The sequence below is a fragment of the Moschus berezovskii genome, chromosome 18 (assembly GCF_049115385.1).
Source record: "Moschus berezovskii isolate FMDL1 chromosome 18, NW_MosBer_1.0, whole genome shotgun sequence".
Lineage (NCBI taxonomy): Eukaryota > Metazoa > Chordata > Mammalia > Artiodactyla > Moschidae > Moschus > Moschus berezovskii.
In genome coordinates this window covers 66,391,999-66,413,347 of record NC_142477.1, presented here as the reverse complement: position 1 = coordinate 66,413,347, position 21,349 = coordinate 66,391,999, and the positions used below count along the sequence as shown (strand labels likewise).

Sequence of the window (21,349 nt, the reverse complement as noted above, 5' to 3'; positions counted from 1 at the left end):
AGTAGCACTGCTTTCAGATTACTTTTGGGAGCAGAAGGTTGGGGACACACCAGCACTAGCAAAATGAGACTCTCCCAGTGTGGCCGAATGTCAATACAGGAAGTCTCTGACTTACATATGAACTGTGTTTCCCAAGCTCATTTGTAAGTTGGTTGTGCAAAACTTGGAACACATTTTCCCTAGAAACATTATAAAAGGTGGTTAGGTTCCCCAGATTAGACCACTGCTATTTTCAGTAACTACATGGGTGATGACTGCAAATTAGTGTATCTCATGGCACCATGGGTAATATAGTAAATAAACACAGAAATCACTTGTACGAATTTCTCTATGTAAATATTTCAAGACCAACAGGAATAATCCAGACCTCCCTCCCTTTGCCAATGACGTCAGAGGCACAGGCAATGACGGAGCAGGGGGAATTTCAAGGGGTGGAAAGCAAGAGTTAGAAGAGATCTAGCGATGCCAGGAAACAACATGTGGGTTCTATCCAGCTGAGGGTTGTCACTGACACCCCAGACCCTGTGAAAGGCTACCAGCTCCCTCCTCCTGCTGGGACGAGCAGAGGAGAGGGCACTGCAGCCCCAGCAACCTACATCAGGGAGAAGGGTGGTGATGCAGGAGAGGGGCTTGGTGCAGGGCTAAAAGAAAGCACCTCCTTCCATTTCCAAGGTTCGCTGTGCACACAGCGGGGGTGGCACTTTGCTCATGCTCTTTGTTTGCCTGCACTTTTGGAGCTTCCCTGTAGGCAATGAAGATGCTTTATTCATTATGGTGACCTCAGCATCCAGCCCAGCAAGGGGCATAAAATAAGTGCATAATAAACGTGAACAGAGGTGCCCAGGGAATCACCTCCACATCCCTATGGGAACAACTGAAGGTCACTGGCCTGAGCTGGGTATGCATTTACCCATCTGAATAATAAATATTATTAACTGGTAAACAAATACCATCTGAATGTAAACGACTATATTCATTTACTCACGAAATCATCTACCAACTGCTTTCTGTGTAAAATGTTCAAATGGTGGCCTGACTGAGAAAGTACCTGTGTTAACATTTTTCCCCAGCAGTTTCCATCCAAAGAGTACTTGAAACGCTTGGTAAGCGATGCCTATAAACACCTATTAAAATGCAGCTTTATGGGAGATTAAACCACTAACGTAGGAGCACGGTAATGGGAGCCACTGGCATAGTAGAAGTCCTAGAATGGCCTGCTGGACTAACATGTCCTTTGGGGAAAGAAACTGCTTAGCTAAGACGTTCAACTGCCCTATACAGTATTCTTTATAAATGAGTCTGAATTTAAACAGGTCAATCCTGTGTGTTTAAGTGCTGGATTCTGTGACAGCACCTCTTAGTGCCCAAGGCAGATAGTTTCAGCAACTAAGAAAGCCCAGTACATCTGCTTTGATGGAAACAAAGCACAAAAAGACCAAGGTGAGATAACCACTACACGGACTTGATAGTTGGAAGAGCAGAATTCTAAAAGGTTGGGTAGATGGAGAGAGTACACGTTAAGGAAGGCTGAAGTTTCACATGCACCTAATCCCACTCTTCTGTAATGGCAGGAACCCCACCAACTGGAACAGGAAAATGACTCCAAATTTTAAATAATGAGTAAGCATATATTCCTTTTCCTAAAGGAAGGGACAAAAATAGAAGAGAAAGAAGGTATCATTACTGGTAAATGGGCAGGCCTTTACAGAAGGAAATTACACAGACTGATTGTAACAATGCATTCCAACTTTCCTACATAAAAATGCTCAGATCTTAAATTCTTCGACAATGTTGACAGAGCTACCTTTTCTTCTCTATCTCAGCTTTTCAAAGTATACAGCAGGTATATAAGCCTACTCCTGACATCCATAGAAATCTGCTGAAAAACATTCCTTGATTTATTATGGCCTCACTCCAACCACTCTTCTGCTTGATTTTTGTTTTTATTGTACCTACTCATTTAAATTCATCAATATGTTGCTTCATAACAGTTTATGTATATTTTTAACACACATATAGGTGTGCTATGCACAAATTAAGTCAAATAACATATGGCTCTTCTCCTCATTTCCCTTGTACCACCTCTTCTGTAGCTGTTAAGGAGTACTTGGTTCCCTAGCCAGGAAGGATGATAATCAGGCTTTGTCAAATTTATTAACCAAATAGAAGATGCCAACGAAGGACATCGAATTATTTGGGAAGTACCTAAGATGAAAAAGCTTAACAGTTTAAATGCAAACACACACAAAAAATAAACAACACAGGAGCAGTGATGGCCTTAATCCTAAATTTATTAGGATATATGCCCACATATTTATATGTAACACACAGTCACTGACAAAACACAGTGAAGACTTTCATTATCTGCAGATGTGCTGAGGGAACAGAGGGAGGCAGGCTTAAGACGGTATAGTATTAACAGAGAACTGGTATACTGGTGCTTCGTATTAAGTAGAAGGATTCCTAATAATTGAATTTAAATGTATGTATAAATACATATATAATATTGGGAAAAAATAATTAGAAAGAACATTTTTCCCAGTATGCAACCATTTGGGACTTTTCAACAAGAAAATAGGAACCTTTTTTTAATCATCAAATGCACCTTAAAAGGACATCTGATGACACTGGAGAGAGGACGTCACCAGGGCTGCGCTCACGCAGTGTTTGTGATCTGGGAAAACACACTCTGGCACCGAGGCGGACGGAAAGCCAGTGTCACCAACCCCATCCCATTTTGGTTGGACAGGAAATGCTGGATTTCAAAGTCTGAAGGGAAGCCCAAACTGCAGAGTTAGAAAAATGTTTTCAAAATCAAGCTTCCAACATGTGTCCAATTAAAAATGCACTTACCCACTTAGTATTCCATTAAAATGGAATTCTGACAGTCTCAAAAATACATGTTTAAAAGGGATCCTGAGAACAGATATTTAAGGGGTCCTCTCCTTAAATATCTGCTGTACTTTAATGATACTGGCCGTGCGAAGTTCAAAGCACAGAATAAAGATTCTCATCAGATCACACATTGTCAAATGCCTCCACCCAGAGCAACACCGAAACAATTCTGTTTTGGTTACACTCAGTACTTGGGGTTGGCAAACCTTTTTTTAGTTCTAGTTCTTTTCTTTAACCAATAGGTGGCAACCTTTATTGCCAAGAATATTCAGGCAAAAGATTCAGTTGGGTAAGATTGTTTTCTCCCTCCTGTCAAGGCTCAGAAATTTTTTGTTTTTTAAACAAATGAGCTATTTGACAAATGATTGGTAATGGTAAAAACAAAAAAATGAAAGAGTTGTAATTTACTAAGTTACTGTAATTTCGGCTTGGAAGAGAAAAAGACAACCTGGAAATCTCAAAAATAAACACACCAAAAACAGGAGATATTTTTCGGGGAGCGGGGAGGGAAACCCAGCAAGGTTTTGACAGTATTATCTCCAAGTACAGCAAAGAAAAAGCACACAATATACCCAGATAGCATAATAAAGATTCTGGAACGTCTATCAATGAAATTGTACAGGTAATGAAGCCATACAAATAGAGAAAGAACACAGGGGTTAGCTAGAAAACATCTTCACTAGCCCAGTGTTTTTGTGGGGGTTTTTTTATTTTCTTTTGCAACCCGTACACAACTGGCAAATTCATTGACCCTTTCACTGAAACTGAGGCGAATACTCAAGTTTGCATCTTACAAAGAATTGGTATCCCTACCGTTGCTGTCTAACTTATGTAATTCTGCTGTATCTGAATCTCACTTCTTCTTTGGATAGGCTCAAAATAAGCTAAAAAAGAATTCATTACTATGGAGACAAAACACTTCTTCAAATAATTTTCAACTGTTTAAATCGGCCCCAGATCTTTATTTCCTGTAGCTCAACAACTTCAATTCATTTCCTTCAGGTCTAAACATATCACTTAAGTCTATGAAATAGCTTGTAGCTGTCTGTGGCAAATATGTTTTTCATGGTTTTGACTGGCATCAATGAGTATATCTGGCTTTCACCAAATACTTGGTTTTTAATACTCTAATTATGATGCCTCCCTGAAATCCCTGGCTTGTAGAGTGCCATTAATTATATTTTACAGATGAAAAAACCAAAGTTAAGGATGTTACCGTCTTCAGGTCACACAGCAAATTAGTCACAGCAATTAGGACTAACGGTTGGCAAAGGGCATTATTCGAAGCCCTGAGATGCTCAGCCGGTGCAAAGGGCTCCATGAAAGCAAGAACAATGCAAAAGGACACTGAACAAAAGTGTGATGGTTGCTTTGCTGCTCCTGTAACATCAGGAACGAACGCACTCTCCCAGAGATCAAAACTTAGCCTATGTAAAACTCAACCATCTTAAAAGAAGAAAAAAAAAGAGAATTCCTCAACGTACCACAACTTGCCACTGTTAAATATATTCATTCACAATGCTATAAATAATGATGAAACATAGTAAGAGATACGCTAATTTACTACAGAAGTTCAAACTTTTCCTCCAACCTGGAGGCTATTTTGATTAGAAAACAAGTGATAGTTAACAACACCCATCACATATTGCACACTATGTTCTTTTCGAATGCTGCAATGTATTTCTTCCTTTTGAAGATAGCAGCTGAGTCTGAGAATCTACCCAGAGCAGAGAGGCTTAGATGCCTGATTTAATCCGGCAATTAACTGTGAGTCACTTCACCCCGGTTTTGTCCCCTCAATAACAAAAATAATTCCTTGTGCTCCAGGGATGCAGGGAGGTTGATAAAACTGCACACAATGTTGAATTTCTTAGAAACTGTAAAACATATGCAATGTGTCATGCAATGGAATGTTACATAATTCTAGATGACGTTCAGTTAAAGCTAGAATTTCTCACCTCTAGTCCCACTGATGGTCATGGTAGATCTGAGATATTCCAAACAAGTACATTCTTCTAAAAACATACACTGTCTTAAGATTAGTCTTAGAAAACAAAGGAAGAAAACTTAAAAGCTGACTAGTCAACTACTTAGGGAAAAGCAGCATTGATATTCTCAGCACGAGCTACAATTACAGTTACAACAAAAGACTCTTCTTTCTACCTGAGAAGTTTAACTTACTATTCGATATAAAATGTGCAATTAGAAGGAAAGTTTTCAGAAGGACCACTAAGTGAGCTGCATGTTCTAATTAAAAGAAATAAATCCTAAAGTCTGTAATTATGACCTGTTTAGGTGAGAAACTTTCAACACATGGTTCCTGCTAATTCTCACTGAGGAACAGACTTATTCATACATACGTCAGTCCCACATCCATGCCAACAATCTTCAAAACTATGCACCATGCCAGTTTGTTTTGCTACCTAACTGGTATTAAAAAAAGAAGAAAAAAAATCAACGTGAATTATTTCATTGTTAAAAGGGTTTTATGTATAAATAAAAGATCACCAAGGCTCAATGGTTAACAGAATCTGGGTTTGCCCCAGATAAGTCATACTGCTGCTCATATGCATCTGTCGAATCCACAGGAATGCAATCTTAGTAAAGATATAATTAATGCAGCTATAGAACACTCCAAATTAATGCTTTAATTTAAACTACAGCTGTCTAATCTTCTCATTGTAAGAGACCAGGGTACCTAATGCTCGATTCTAGAAGAGCAGGAAGTAAACAAGAGTAAAGAGAGGAAACTGAAGTTACTTAATTGTCCATGAAACTTAAGGAACCATTTTATGAAGCTTCAATTAAACAGTCTCCTGTCACCGGGTCCATGTTGTTGTTCAACAGTAGGCTCTTCAGAATCTGGATCCCAAAACTAACTTGCTTTTTCCTCCTGAGCCGCCAAAGTGAACTGAGCACTTGCTTTATGCTAAAGCCCTGGGCTGGAAGCTTGTCATGATTTAGCTTCTTTTTGGCCACCATATCAGACTGTCTCTAAAGTAGAAGAAAGGCTACACAATGGGATATATGTGTTTACCACAGTTGCTTACACTGTCCCATTGAGTGAAAGAACAGAAATTTTCCATCTCTCAGTCCCGTACCCAAGCAAATACACTTCTTTTAATTGTGCTTTGAGCAGATTCATTTATCTTTTACCTAACTAAAAAAAGAAAAAGAAAAATCAAGTCAAATTATTTCCATTTTTAAAAGTTTTTATGTAGAAACAGAGGATAAGATGGTTGGAAGGCATCACCGACTCGATGGACATGAGTTTGAGCAAGCTCCGCGAGTTGGTGATGGACAGGGAAGCCTGGCTTGCTGCAGTCCATGGGGTCGCACAGAGTCGGACATGAACTGAGCGACTGAACTGAACTGATGTAGGAATAAAAGGTCACTGAGGATCAGTGGTTAAGAGAATGCTCTCCAGAGAACACTCTGGGAAAGATACAATTATTAACATAAATTCTCAGTGGGGTCCAGGCCTCCTCTCCCCTCCATAATGAACTGTAATCAGTGACCTCTGTGGACAATTGGCTACAAATTATGATACTGCCCAGGCTCTAGAGTGAAATGATTTATTTAGCTGCAGCTATGGTAGGACAGAATGTTGTTTCCTTACCCTGCCCTCTTTTAATTCACTGAAACTTCCCTTCAAAAACGTTCTAGGTTACGACCTCCATGGATGGTTCTTCCCAGAGCTGAATTTTCTCTGAGGAAAATCCTCTCATCCAGTTGGAGTTTGCAAGAGAAGACACTTTAAAAAAAAAAAAAAAACAAACACAGGAAATAGAACATAAAAACTCTTCAAAGTTTTATGTGTCTAGTTAGAGTAGAGGAACAAATCTTCTCTTAAAATGATACCTTAAGAGTTAAGAGGGCCTAGTAGGTTTATAAACCTATCAGAGAAGTGAAAAAAAGAACAATTCTTCTGATACCAAGAACAGAAATCCAAGTTAGTTTCACGTAACACAGAGGCAAAGTGTTCAAAAATGGGCCTTCCTCTTTCTTCGTGGCCTTTTGTAAATATTGCAACAGGGGACCAGTGGGAATTCTGGCAGGAAAAAAAGTCCCATCAGAGACTGGCTTTTTGTTTAAAAAAGAAAAAAGTCTTGCTTATGCAGAAAATTCTTGCTTTTTCCATTATGTGGTGTCTGGGGGAGGGTGGGAAGAGGAAGGCTTCTTTCTATATCTGTAGAGCACTGTAATTTAAAATGAGTCATGTAAAACATAAATGAAAATGTTAACCTCTGAGAACAGGGGTCAGTAAATTTTATTCCCGCTTAGATCCAGTATTCTCTGGCAAGCTTGACTAAACTCAAACCAGGGGCTTTCCCTATAGATATACAGTAACTTACCCAGAAACTGAGGGTTAAGTCTGAAAGAAGACAAGCTTAAGAAAGACGCCCTGTGAATTTGAGAAATCCTTGTCTATGACTGAGCTCTGGGCTAACTGGTCAAGCCTGCATACCTCCCATTTAATGGGAGTGAAGCTTCCCCTATCCCAGCTACAGAGGATACCCTAACTTCTAAGAGGGGAGGAGTTTTCTGCCTTAGAGTTAAAATATATTGCAGTAATGGACACTGGAAAAGCATTTGAGGGCCTGTCTACCCTTGGAAGAACTCTCTGAGTCCCCAAGCTGTGTGGTTCACTGGAAGTAATGCTTCAAGTATGAAGTGAAGTCGCTCAGTTGTGTCTGACTCTTTGTGACCCCATGGACTGTAGCCTACCAGGCTTCTCAGTCCATGGGATTTTCCAGGCAAGAGTACTGGAGTGGGTTGCCATTTCCTTCTCCAGGGGATCTTCCCAACCCAGGGATCGAACCCAGGTCTCCTGCATTGTAGGCAGACGCTTTACCCTCTGAGCCACCAGGGATGCTTCAAGTAAAAACATTAAATCCATCTTGATGACTTAACAAAACCACCTAGCACCTAGGACTTTCTCTTTGGTTTCTGACATCATGACTGACCTGAACTGAAGTTTGGCTGCTGTTTTCCCTGAGGAAGACCCAACCAGAGGCCACGTGGGAACATTTAGTCAGTCCCCTGACCCGTGTTCTAGCTTCAACTGTTCTCACAGCTGCTCTCTTTTCCGAGTAACAGCTAACCTTTTATTTAAATGACATTAAAACACACATACTCTTCTAGACTGGCACTGCTACCAAGGAGTTCAACTCCAGGTTTAAACATTGATACTGTTCTGAGAGCACAACACTTTTGCATGAACAGAATGAGGTCACTGTTTTAACTTATAGATTTCATATTCTTCCCTTTTTACTGCAAGAAAACTGTTAGAGAAGTTGACATTTTCATACAAATTGTCTCAAAAGAGTCTCTGGTTTGACATATGGTTCAAGCACATGATCTTGACAGAGACAAAACATCGGCCAATCAAGCATTTTTCGTATCTGTCTTTAACATGTCTGCCTTTTAGTATTTGCTTTCAGAACCGGTGACTGCTTTAATGACATGATTTCTGGAGAAGTTACTTCTACTAGAGGTTCCTTCCTTCCCCATTTTCCTTTGAGGATGACACAGGTTGGAAAGCACACATCCTCAGGTCAGAGCCTGCATGCCAAGTCTCAGCTGTCTACCAACTACCACATCAGATATCTAATGCCATCTACTAGGTTGTTTTTTTTTTAAGCCACCACCTACAAATAGCACTAAATAAATAAAATTATGGAGATAAAGCTCAGAGCAAATGCTCACGCATGCTAGCAAACATATCAATAAAGAATAAACTTGGAACTTTTCACCTCAGAGGTAAAACATTTCATCTGACACATATTTAAGAAAGGCAAGAGGCAGCATTCAGATGCAATGAACTGAAAACTAAAATTTTAAAAACTGTATATACAACCTTTTCAGCAAATCAAAAATTCATGTAATCATTCAACTTGCTGTTCAGTCACTAAGTCATGTCTAACTCTTCTGCGACTCCATCAGCCTTCTCTGTCCATGGAATTCTGGAGTGGGTTGCCATGCCCTCCCCTCCAGGGGACCTTCCCAACCCAGGCATCAAACTTGGGTTCATGCATTGGCAGGCGGATTCGTTACCACTGAGCCAACAAGGCAGCCCTCATCACTCAACTACATGACCATAAATAAAAGGTCTAGAATAAAGTAACAAAATTATCAAAGCCTATACCACCTCTGTCTAAAACACTGAGTATCAACTCTGTGAGATGGATTTCTGGGAAAAGACTAACATCAATCAGTCGTGGTCTGTTCAACGTGTATAAACAAGAGACTTTCCCCCTTCATTTTAAGAAAGTTTAATTACTCTATTCACCCCTACCCTCTCCATTTCCCTTTCTTAGGAAATTATACACAAATGTGAGACAACATAATCTGAAGACTATTAACTATATTTACTAGCATATAAAATTTGGAACATTTCAAAATGCAAACTAAACACAACATTTGACACATGCAAAAGATGGTCCTTTAGGGACCCAGAGACTCTAAAGCAAAAGCCTTGGCTGCATTTTAAATTATTCTAGAAAATGGACTAAGCAGGAGTTGCCCAAGAGATGAGAAGGACAGTAGTTTTGCATTTTGGAAAAAGATCATTGTGAAACTGACCCTATCCTTCTCTTCTGGAGTATATGAAAGGTACTAGCCTCATAGCTATACTATAACTAACCACTCCCCCTCAAAAAAATAAAATCCCACAAATATCTTCACTCTTAAAGAATATGAATTATTGAAAATATTAAAGGGATGTAGTTACTAGGCTGAAATTCACCAAAAGCAGCTCAGGGAAAGAAAACAGTTAACCAGTGACAACTGGTTTCTGTGGCCACACTGTCTTCAGATAAGCAGAGGTCTCAGCCTACTGCACAGTCTCCGGAAGCTGGCAAAGAAAACAAGAGTAAACATTTTGTGTGTCTTGCGAGGCTCTTCCTTAATTCAGGTCAAAGTCAGATGACTCTAATCACAGAAGAGCTGGATAGATGTGATCTGACAAGAAACGGAGTTTTAACCTAAACAACTGTACATTTTATGTTCCAGTATGTTTCAGTTCAGTTCAGCTCAGTCATGTCCGACTCTTTGTGACCCCATGAATCACAGCACGCCAGGCCTCCCTGTCCATCACCAACTCCCGGAGTTCACTCAAACTCATGTCCATTGAGTCGGTGATGCCATCCAGCCATCTCATTCTCTGCCGTCCCCGTCTCCTCCCACCCCCCTCCCAATCCTTCCTAGCATCAGACTCTTTTCCAGTGAGTCAACTCGTTGCATGAGGTGGCCAAAGTATTGGAGTTTCAGCTTTAGCATCAGTCCTTCCAATGAACACCCAGGATTGATCTCCTTTAGAATGGACTGGTTGGATCTCCTTGCAGTCCAAGTGATGCTCAAAGAGTCTTCTCCAGCACCACAGTTCAAAAGCATCAATTCTTCGGTGATCAGCTTTCTTCACAGTCCAACTCTCACATCCATACATGACCACAGGGAAAAACCATAGCCTTGACTAGACGGACCTTTGTTTGCAAAGTAATGTCTCTGCTTTTTAATATGCTATCTAGGTTGGTCATAACTTTCCTTCCAAGGAGTAAGCGTCTTTTAATTTCATGGCTGCAATCAGCATCCGCAGTGATTTTGGAGCCCAAAATAATAAAGTCTCACACTGTTTCCACTGTTTCCCCATCTAGTTCCCATGAAGTGATGGGACCAGATGCCATGATCTTTGTTTTCTGAATGTTGAGCTTCAAGCCAAACTTTTCACTCTCCTCTTTCACTTTCATCAAGAGGCCTTTGAGTTCCTCTTCACTTTCTGCCATAAGGGTGGTGTCATCTGCATCCAGTATGTTTCAACTTCCTCTAAATGTTAAAGCTGACCAGGTTTCTCAAGTTTCCCTTGAGGGGAAGATTAGACCACAAATGACAGTTACAATATAACTGTGCATGTAACTGCAAAGAGTGATGGTCAGGAAAGTAGCAAGTTAAAGCCTGTTTCAGTGAAACAGCAGATCAATTATATTTGCATAATCAACCCAACAATGACTTTCCTATATTGCTTTATATACTGCACTAGCAGACAGATGTTTACATAAGCGTTGTCTATACAAATGTTATTAAACACATAAATCATATAACTTTATATAACGATGTATGTAATATATAATCATTGATATAACATACATGATTATATATTAGTCATACCATTTTATAAGTTTATGTTTTATGTATCTATGTATATATAATACATCTATGTATACAGATATAGAAAACATTTTGAGAAATCCTAGCAAAGTGAGGGCTGATGCAAAGGTTAATATTTTAACCATTTAATAAGCCCCACAGCTTCCAACTGCCAAGGGAAGGAACTGTCCCTTAAAACTACCAGCTCTTCACAGTCTGTTCTGATGAGGTTCCTTTGCTGGACCCAAGAGTAACTCGTGCATTTGTTTCATTCTCTTTAGATTTTCTTGGGTCTATTGCGTGAGGATGGAGAAACCTGGTTAACTCTCCCCGCCGCCCCATATCAGACCACAGCATAGGTCACTGGCAAACCAGGAGATGATTTGTCCTCCTGGCTGAGAGACACACCAGAAACACAGTAGTGTCACACAGCACAAACAACACTGCGCAAAGGTCCTTCCACTGTATCACACCGTCACTCAAGAATGCTGGGTCAGGACTGCCCTGGTGGTTCAGCATTAATCTGCCTGTCAAGGCAGGGGACTCGCGTTCAATCCCTGGTCTAGGAAGATTCAATATGCTGCGCAGCAGCTAAGCTGGTGAGTGATAACTACTGAGCCCGCCCTCTGGAGCCCTCAAGCCCCAACGATTGCTCCAACTACTGAGGTCCGCACACCGTAGAGCTTGTGCTCTGCAATAAGAGAAGCCACTGCAACGAGAAGACCCCACTCACAGCAACTAGAGGAAGACTGCATGCTGCAACGAAGACCCAGTACAGCCAGATATAAGCAAAGAAAGAATGAACTAAGCTTATAATTTATCTTTAGAACAGGTAAAATATTAAGGCCAATGTCATGAAACCTAATGAAAAGTAACATGTCAATGTAGCAAAATGTTAGAATAGCATCTGACACAAAACAAGTATTTGTTGAACACACAAATACAGGTAGGTCCAAATTCAACTTTATATTTATACATGTATATATATGTTGACATATGTGTTTCTTTAAATTTTCATACACAGTAAATAAGGTCATGTCTCCATGTCAATAATAGTTTTGCCCTTTGTTGCCTACTTGTTTTTTTTTTTTTAATAAATATGCCTAGGTATTTGGAAAAAATATATCTTACAGTTTTACTCTTCTGTTAATTATTTTTTAAGATAATCAAAATGAATTCCTTTTCAATCTATGCTTTTCTAATTATAAAACTTCATGAAACGGCAATTTTGAAGTTCACCCTACTGACGTGAGAAGTTGAACATATCTCCCTGAGTTCTTGATTATCAGAGAACGCCTCTCAATTCCTTCCACATGATATATAAGGAAGCAACATACTGAGGTCGTGCATCACCATTTTTCTTCCTCAAAACTCCATCCACCATCTTGACTTTACTGGTACAAAAGAGAAGGAAGCCCGAACTTGGGTTCGTGATAGTTAAGCAGATATTTTGGCAAGATGTTTGATAGTATTCTTTAAAAAAATTTTTTTTTAAATTGTCAAAACATATCTAGAGGTGGACTTTCATTGATCTTATCTGAACAATGTGAGTAACACCTTCAAATCAGCACAAAATGCACACAGGCTTATTCTTATGCTATTTTTTTTTCATTTGATATGACTTAGTTCTTTCTCATTTATCAACACTTAAAATCCCCAGGTTGTATCCTTCCACAATGCATCTACAATCTTCTTTGTTTTTATGCCCTCTTTGGACTCTGGAAGAGCTTTGAGTTTCTCCTCCATGACATTAATTTTACTTTCAGTAGTGCTAATTCTATTCTTTATTGCCATCCCCTATGGATTTTAATGCGCTATTCTTAATTTCCTTACAATTTTTTCTTAATGGTTTCACTCTCATTTCATCCTATCTAATTCTTTTTAGCTCATTATCATTTAACTGCTTTCTACTCCTCTTTCATTTGGGCCATTGTTTGGCGGTCTGCTCTTCCTTCAAATCTTCACTATGATCTCTTCTTTCTTTACAAAGCAATGTTTTGCAGCTATTTTCCCCCTCCTGTTTATTGGTCACTATACAGGGAGATATCTGCCTAGCCCTGGTGTTTGCTCTGAGCTACTGCTGATCCACGTGGTTGCTGGCTTCAGACCAAGAGCTGGTGGGCAAGTTGAGCTGAATAGTTTCCAGGCCATTTTCCAATGTGATTTTCATTGCAATATAGTTTTGCTGAAGGCAAACCTTCTCCGACCTTTACTGCCAAGGCTTTCTGAAGTTCTAAATGATGGTGGACTCAAACAATACTCAAACCCTCAGGAAACACAGCTCTAAATCTACCCGACCTCCAGCACTTGACTTTTATGGAGTAAGATTCTCAGGATGTAACAGTAATGCAGCCCCAACCCACCCGCCCCCCCCCCAGCTCTGCCTGGTTATTTTCTGAGTTATGATCTTCCACTGAATAAAAAGGCATTGTTGGAGGAGATCAGAAAGAGGAAGGGAAGCGCATTCTGGGGACAGCTGCTAGGAGGCTCTTTCTGAATTACAGGCAGAGTCAGCAAGGACATGACTCTGCCTACCTATTTTTAGGTGTCAAAATTTATTCTGCCTGTATTTTTCAACCCAGTTCCATTTGGTTTACAGTAGACATTTCTCCAGCTAGTTCTAGTTTTTATAGCTGTTTAGAATGTAAGGGCTTTTCTCTACCTTCTTAGAGACTCTAGTGAGAAGTATGTCAGGATTACCAGCCAGACACCTTTTTAAATCAGAAAAATTTTAATGTTTCCTTTTTAATTGAAAAAATAATAATAATCAAAAATAAAAGCATCCAAGAATTTTTACTGGCATTCATATCCCTAGAGAGACTTTCTGTGTAATGTCACAGTTTTCTTTTAAATTAAACACCTAGAAATAAAATTCACCTGAGCCTTTAACTTGCCCTCATCTACCCTCTTGTCGTAGGAATACAGGTAACAAAAACACGATGTTTATGTTATAAACTTGGCAGTGACTAACGTTCCTGAGAAATAAAAGTTTGACATTCAAAGGAATTTAGTCATTTAGCCAAACTCTAAAAATGGCATTTATTGCTAATTTTGACAGAATCAGGTACGAGACTTCATATTCACGTGATTTCATTTGAGATTTCTTATAATTAGGAATTTTAAGCAGCTGCTATCCACATGCCAAAACACATAATTTTTATGCTGTATATCCTCAGCTTTGGGCTTTTAAGAAGCAGATAATAACCAGCCTATGCTCAATTTTAGCCAAAATGACTCAATTTTGAATCAAAAGTCAGAAAATGTGGAGCTCAGGGAAACATTTGAAGCAGACATTTAACTTCTTCAACACTAATCACTTATCAACAGTACATAGCTTTTAAGTATCTGAGAAAAACTGCACATACACACATGTAACCCCAAACTTTGTTTCAGGTTCATGGCCTTATCCATTATCAGTCTCTTTGTGACTTAACTCTTTCATATTTTTAGCAACATAAGAAACCTCTATAAGTTGTAGGTAAAATAAGATAATTTGTGTGACTGTATGATTGTAACAGCCAATTAAACTTAACAGATTAAATACACATAATTACAGACCACCAAAAAGCAGAAAATAGTTGATTTCTTCAGTTACTGGTGACTCCACAAATGACTGCTTCACGAGACCCACCCAACTGTCTGCTGGAGTGTTCTTGAACCTCTGAATGCTCCTTTTAGGGAGCCCCCCTTTCAAATATTTACACAATCATTTGAGCTTTAGTTTCTTAATCTGGGAAATGGTTATAATGATGCCGTATTTGCAGGGTGGCTATAAGGATCAAAGGAAAAATGTCTTTAAAATGCCTAGCAGAATGCTTAGTAAACTGTTAAGTCAGCAAATTTTTAGGGTGTATTTTGAAAAAGCCATTTTCAGTATTTAAATAAATACATGGGGAAACATGGGACAATGACTCTAATATATACTTTGATAACTAAATTCATTACATCTCATTCCTTGGCACCCTGTAGATAATCACTGAGCAATTATTTACAAACAAAATCACATCTTGCTCTAACTTCTTTGAACCTCTCTCCTTTGAAAATGGAAAATTTACTTTTGCTCCTGGGAGAAACATGGCAAGACCTAAGTTAACCATGCTGTAAAATACTCTGAAATTATAAAGTAACCATGATACAAGTATTCAATGACATTTCCATAGTTAAGACACAGGAATAGAAAGAAATTTCAAATGAGTTATTTACTGACAAAAGAAGCAACATTCTTAAACATTAGAAAACTTTTTAAAAGAACAGAAACAAAGCCACTAGTGTTTAGTGCAGATTTACAATAGATCGGAGAAGGCAATGGCAAGCCACTCCAGTACTCTTGCCTAGAAAATCCCATGGACGGAGGAGCCTGGTAGGCTGAGGTCCGTGGGGTCGCCAAGGGTCGGACACGACTGAGCGACTTCACTTTCACTTTCCACTTTCACACACTGGAGAAGGATATGGCAACCCACTCCAGTGTTCTTGTCTGGAGAATTCCAGGGACGGGGGAGCCTGGTGGGCTGCCGTCTATGGGGTCACACACAGTCGGACACGAATGAAGTGACTTAGCAGCAGCATTCTATGAACAACCTCAGGTCATTTTGAAAACTGCACTTTCCAAAACACTGTAGCAAGTGGGACCCAACGCTGCCTTTCTCTTGCGGTGGCGGTGGTCCCACGTGCTGAGTCTGAGGGCACTGTGCAGTTTTCCTTCTTAGGGTAAAGTCCGGGAGATAACACTGACCACTCTAGTTTTACAATGCACACTCACCTAATGCTTATACTAGAGTATTATTCTCTTGGGTAGATGTCTTAATATGTCTATCTCATAAATTGGAAGAAGTCTAAATAAATCTTTAAAACTTGAATAGGCAAATGTTATAAACATCACCTCCTGCCTTGGAAAATTTAACAAAAAACCCACTAGAAAAATCCCTAGGAGCTCTGAGCACATATCATGTCAACAAATTCAGTTATGCCACACAGACACAGTCCAAGGGAGGCATTCCATCAATGTCTTTTAACTCGCTGGGATTAGCTGCAATGTGTAAAATGGGAAGACTCCCAAACCAATTTTGATGCCAGCGATAAAGGTAGAGCATAAATTCTCACAGTGGTGAAATAGATCTTAAAATCATATAGTACATAGATCTGAAAAAACTTGGTATCAATTTGGCACTTTCATTAGCAACAATCCCACATCATCCCAAGTACAGACCTACAATCAGATCTCGCGTGAGGTCATGTGAGCACATCTGCTCAACTGTCTCTGAGTTCCTTCCTTATTTTCTCTTCTAGCTTCTGGGTTACACTATTGCTATTATTATTATTTTTACTTTTTGCCAAGGGCTTCCCTGGTGGCTCAGATGGTAAAGAATCTGCCTCCAATGCAGGAAAGACCCAGATTTGATCCTTGGCTCAGGAAGATTCCCTAGAGAAGGGAATGGCAAACCATTCCAGTATTTTTGCCTGGAGAATTCCATGGACAGAGGAAACTGGCAGGCTACAGTGCATGGGGTTGTAAAGAGTCAGCCACAACTGAGCAACTAACACACACATACATTTTTTGGCTGTGCTCTTCAGCATGTGGGATCCCAGTTCCCTGACCAAGGGCTGAACCTGTGCCCCATGCACAGGAAGCGATGGAGTCTTAACCACTGGAGGACCAGGGAAGTCCTGGGTTGCATTACTAGGGAAATACTACTAATGAGAACTTATTTGCTGGTTTTGGTTGCCCAACAATTCTTATAAACAGGAATGGAGAAACTTGTACTGGTCAAGTATCACTAAGAGGTTAAAAAAAAATATAGCCAGAACTCAAAAGATCCAGCATCTACTTCTTATTTTATAAGTAAAGACCACTGAGATAAGAAAGGCTACATAATTTACAGAAGGCAAAGCTGAGTGGAATTTCTGATTCAAATAATATATCACAGGGATTTCTATTTCACATATGCCTACATCCTCACCATCTTGTGTATCAGATTTGATCATCAAATTACAAATAGTCTCCTACAATAGAGTGTAATGAACTCACAGTGGTAACTTTCAGTTCAGTTCAGTTGCTCAGTCGTGTCCGACTCTTTGTGACCCCATGAATACAGCACGCCAGGCCTCCCTGTCCATCACCAACTCCTGGAGTTCACTCAAACTCATGTCCATCGAGTCGGCAATGCCATCCAGCCGTCTCATCCTCTGTCGTGCCGTTCTCCTGCCCCCAATTCCTCCCAGCATCAGACTCTTTTCCAGTGAGTCAACTCTTCGCATGAGGTGGCCAAAGTATTGGAGTTTCAGCCTCAGCATCAGTCCTTCCAATGAACACCCAGGACTGGTCTCCTTCAGAATGGACTGGGTGGATCTCCTTGCAGTCCAAGGGACTCATAGTCTTCTCCAGCACCACAGTTCAAAAGCATCAATTCTTCCGTGCTCAGCCCTCTTCACAGTCCAACTCTAGTATGCATCAGATTGTGACAGGACAGGAGAATCTATAGGTGCTGCATAATACAAGCAGCCAACCGAGAACAGACAAAATAGACGAACGCAAACACCCGCAAGCGAGAAACAGAGTAGGGAAGGTATTCAGGAAAACAACAGCCAAACTTCAGGTGGCATAAAGTCAGTGGGACAAAGTTCTGCATATAAAAATTAAACATAAAGATCTTCTGCTTGCCTGTTTTGCTTTTAACTGCAAACTTATGTCTTATCAAAACATTTAAAAAATGCATACTGCATGCAATTATCATAGCAGATGCAAATCACAGTCTTTTATATAAATTAGTAACTAGGAATAACACATTTACTGTATAAAGTAGTCTAATATTCCATTAAACTTGACATTTTAAGGAGCTGTATCGCGTAATTCAAATAAAGCCAATTTCTAGTTCACTCTGACCTCTCTATTTAGATTAGTTTCATTGAAAGCTGAAAACTGTTGATACTGAATGCTATAAATTCAATCAAGATCTCAAAAATTAAGATATAATCCATTATGTAATTATGCTTCTCATTTATAGTTAAAATATCAACTTATTTTCTCCCATTTTAGCCTTCAAACCAATTTTATGTTCTTCCTCATGAAAATTTGTTAGCAACAAAAAAACACAAATATGCAACAGCCAGCTGTACTGCTAACATCTGTTTTGTTTTACTAAGAAAAATGGATATGTAAATAGCATCTAATACTTGGTATTCTTTTTTGCCAGAGGTACCATATTCTCCCCTTTTGGGAAGCTACTTAGCATACAAGGTGTCATGTGTTGCTGAATTTCAGAATTTTGAATGTCTATTTTCTCAAATTCTGATTACTGAAAAAGTGCTTATTAATCAGAATTCAGAGTTTTGCCTGTTTTAGACAAAGATGAGTTCACTTAGAAACCAGAGAAGACTGGCATCAAAGTTATCAAAGTATCTATTGACAACTAAGCTAAAAAGTTAAAATAGAAACACTTTTAACATACAGCATTCTACTTTCATGACAAAGAATACTGTATCAGAACATTAACATTAGCGAGGTTGCTAGTAAACAAAACAGGATCACTCCACTTATTCAGCTCCTATTTGAATCAGAAGTGGGAGGGCTTTGCTAGGCTGCACATTGGACCCTCTACCCATTTTGGAAAAAAGAACACAGAATGAAACCTGTAGAGCCGGTAGCCTTAATAAAAGCCTCTGAAATGTAACTTACTTAAGTAAAAAATAATAATAATTTTCATACTACAGCTGAGATTCAAATGACACAGGCCATGGCAGCCTAGTAGGAAAGCTTTTCCTCGAATGTCTTAGCTGTAACCCTGAACTTAGCTGTCACCAAAGCTCCAGGAAAGAGTATCAAGACCTTCTCTCCTAATAACAGTCTGGAAGAAGGAGGGAGGAGTTCTAAACTCTCTAGGAGACGAGGAGAGTGTCCAGCTCATTCCCACCCGGGAAAGGGGAGCTTCCGGCTCCTTCTCACCTCTGGGTGGCATGTAAGTTTCTAACGCGGCTGGGTCAGCTCAGGGTGGAACCTTCCTGCTAAAAAGCAGCAAAGGTGAGAATCCTTTTTCTTCTTGTCAATTTCCTTTTCAAATAACTGTGGAGATGGAAATTGTTAATTAGGGTTACTTCCTCCGGGGAAACTAAATAAATAAATTTAAAATTAACAGGGACAACATTTTAAAACTAGAGAATTCATTAAGAAGAATAGAAATGTTGGTGCTTCTGAGAGAGAACTGTGTTCTAATATGTAACTAAATGACTGAGTGATATATTCTATCATGAGAGCAGTGGTTAGGCTCACCTGATTTTATCAAAAATGATTATCACCTTCCCCCCCAGGCCTGCTCTTTAATCAATTACATTGACATCTTTCAGCAGCACTTTTCTATTCTTACTAAAACACAAACAGCAAACACATATATATCGGGAATTCCCTGGCAGTCCAGTGGTTAGGACTGGGTGTTCCCACTGCTGGGGCCCAGGGTTCAATCTCTGGTCGGAGAACTAAGATCTCCATGCTCCCACCCGCCCCCCCCCAAAAAAAAACCACCTCTATATTAATATCTGGGTAAAATTTTCTATTGTTCTGATTTTTTTCTGGTTGGTCAGAAGTTAAAGACAGGACACCGAGGCCCTGATCTTCAAATATCTTATATCCAGGCCTGCTTGCTCCCCAAAGCAGAGTGACTGATGAAAAACAGGGAGTCAGCACCAAAGTGAAAGGTCTCACCTTGTCACTGGGGGTGGTTAACCACAGTCCTCCCGTGTCACAGCAAAGTCTCACTTAAGCAGGAGAAAAGGTGAGGAGAGTTGTGACAAAGCAGATTCTGAACTAAAACAGAATTCATAAGGCTGGAACTCGTAAGGCAAAGCAACTATTTTCACGGGTACCATTGCTGTGGCTAACAGCAATACGTTCCACCATGGGGCTCAGCAGAGGTATATAACGTGGGATCAGGTCGCCGTCCTCTGTGACCTCTGTATAGTGTAGCTGATTTATGTGATTTATTACAGCTGGCTTCCCAGACAGGGAACGACAACCGTGAAGGGACACACAAATGCTGAGTGTGAAAAATGGAAAAATCACGTGCCTGGGGAGACCGTGAAAGCAAACACAAGCTGCAGGCTTTTCTCCTTTTCCATTTAGAAGGAATTCTGATCAAAGTGTAAAATAAGCCACACCAAATGTGTGCTTTATGTTTTACATGTGGGACCAGCTGGGACCCACTGTCAAGAGTCCAAAGTAGGAGCTGGGGGAGGAGTGTGTGGATGGGGGATGGAGGTGGGGATGAACTCAGATTCCTAAGCGATCACTCAAGCTAGCGGATTTCAACATCCTATATAAACCGATGTGGTCACAGAATCTCGCTAGTCTAAATATTCCACATTAGTGTGACTTTAATTAAAGGACTGCAGAAGACTGTCTCGAGAAATAGCCCCACTGGACGCTATCTGAAAGAAACACATTTTGATTCTCTTGATTCTCTTATTCCTAACTCCCCACTTCCATCAACTCATTTCCTTGTGTCAGGGGAAATACAGCAGCGCGGCTGAAGAGGGCTGCGTGTATGGGAATGCCATGTCCCGTGCAAGCAGCCTGATGCAGAGAGGGCGGAAGGATGGCTTTTCAAGAGCTCACACGCACCACCCACTGTGCACACCCATTGCCTGCACCAGGCAGGGAAGAGGTTCTCTCCAGAGAGGGTAAAACAGGGCTCGACTGGGTTTGCAGAAATGAAATGTGCTGCTCGTAGCTGCGATGTTAGCTTCCATGCAAAGAGGAGATAAAAGACGGGGAGTGAGGGCATAAAATCTGTGCCCGAGGACACTTGCTGATCTTGACACAAGTTCCATTCACTTTGCTTAAGTGGCTGACAGAGCCCACTCTCAGCTCCACGAACTTTCCTGCCAGAACCGCCCGTCCTAGAAAATGGGATTAAACAAATAACAGTTTTGAAGACAACCAGGCAACTGGTCAACACCAAGGCTGCAAGATTCCTCAGATGTGAATGAATAATAAACCATGACGTCTAAAAACAGAAATGGGCTGTGAACCAGTTAGATGATGCATTTCACCAGCAAACATCTGTCCCCCTGCTGAGCGCCGACAGCCCTGCTGGGATAATGGAGAGTCCCCTGCCCTCACGGGGCGTACAGTCTGCCTGAGGGAGCAGAGAATAAAGGACACGGCAAGTAAATTCTGCAGTAAGTTAGATGATAAATGCTTGGCCAAAGTGGAGAGGCAGGCGGCTACGTGAGACTGAGGTGGGCAGAGCCAGTCTCCTTGAGAAGAAAGCTTGAAGCAAAGAGTAGAGAGTAGGTCAGCCAAGAGGGTGTCCAAGCAGGG

General features: G+C 40.3%; 1 protein-coding gene across 1 annotated transcript in view; it reads right to left on the bottom strand.

Moving 5' to 3' along the window:
* The window catches only part of PIK3R1 (phosphoinositide-3-kinase regulatory subunit 1), a 92,757-nt gene that overhangs the window by 51,270 nt on the left and 20,138 nt on the right, over positions 1-21,349 (bottom strand). The window lies entirely within an intron of this gene.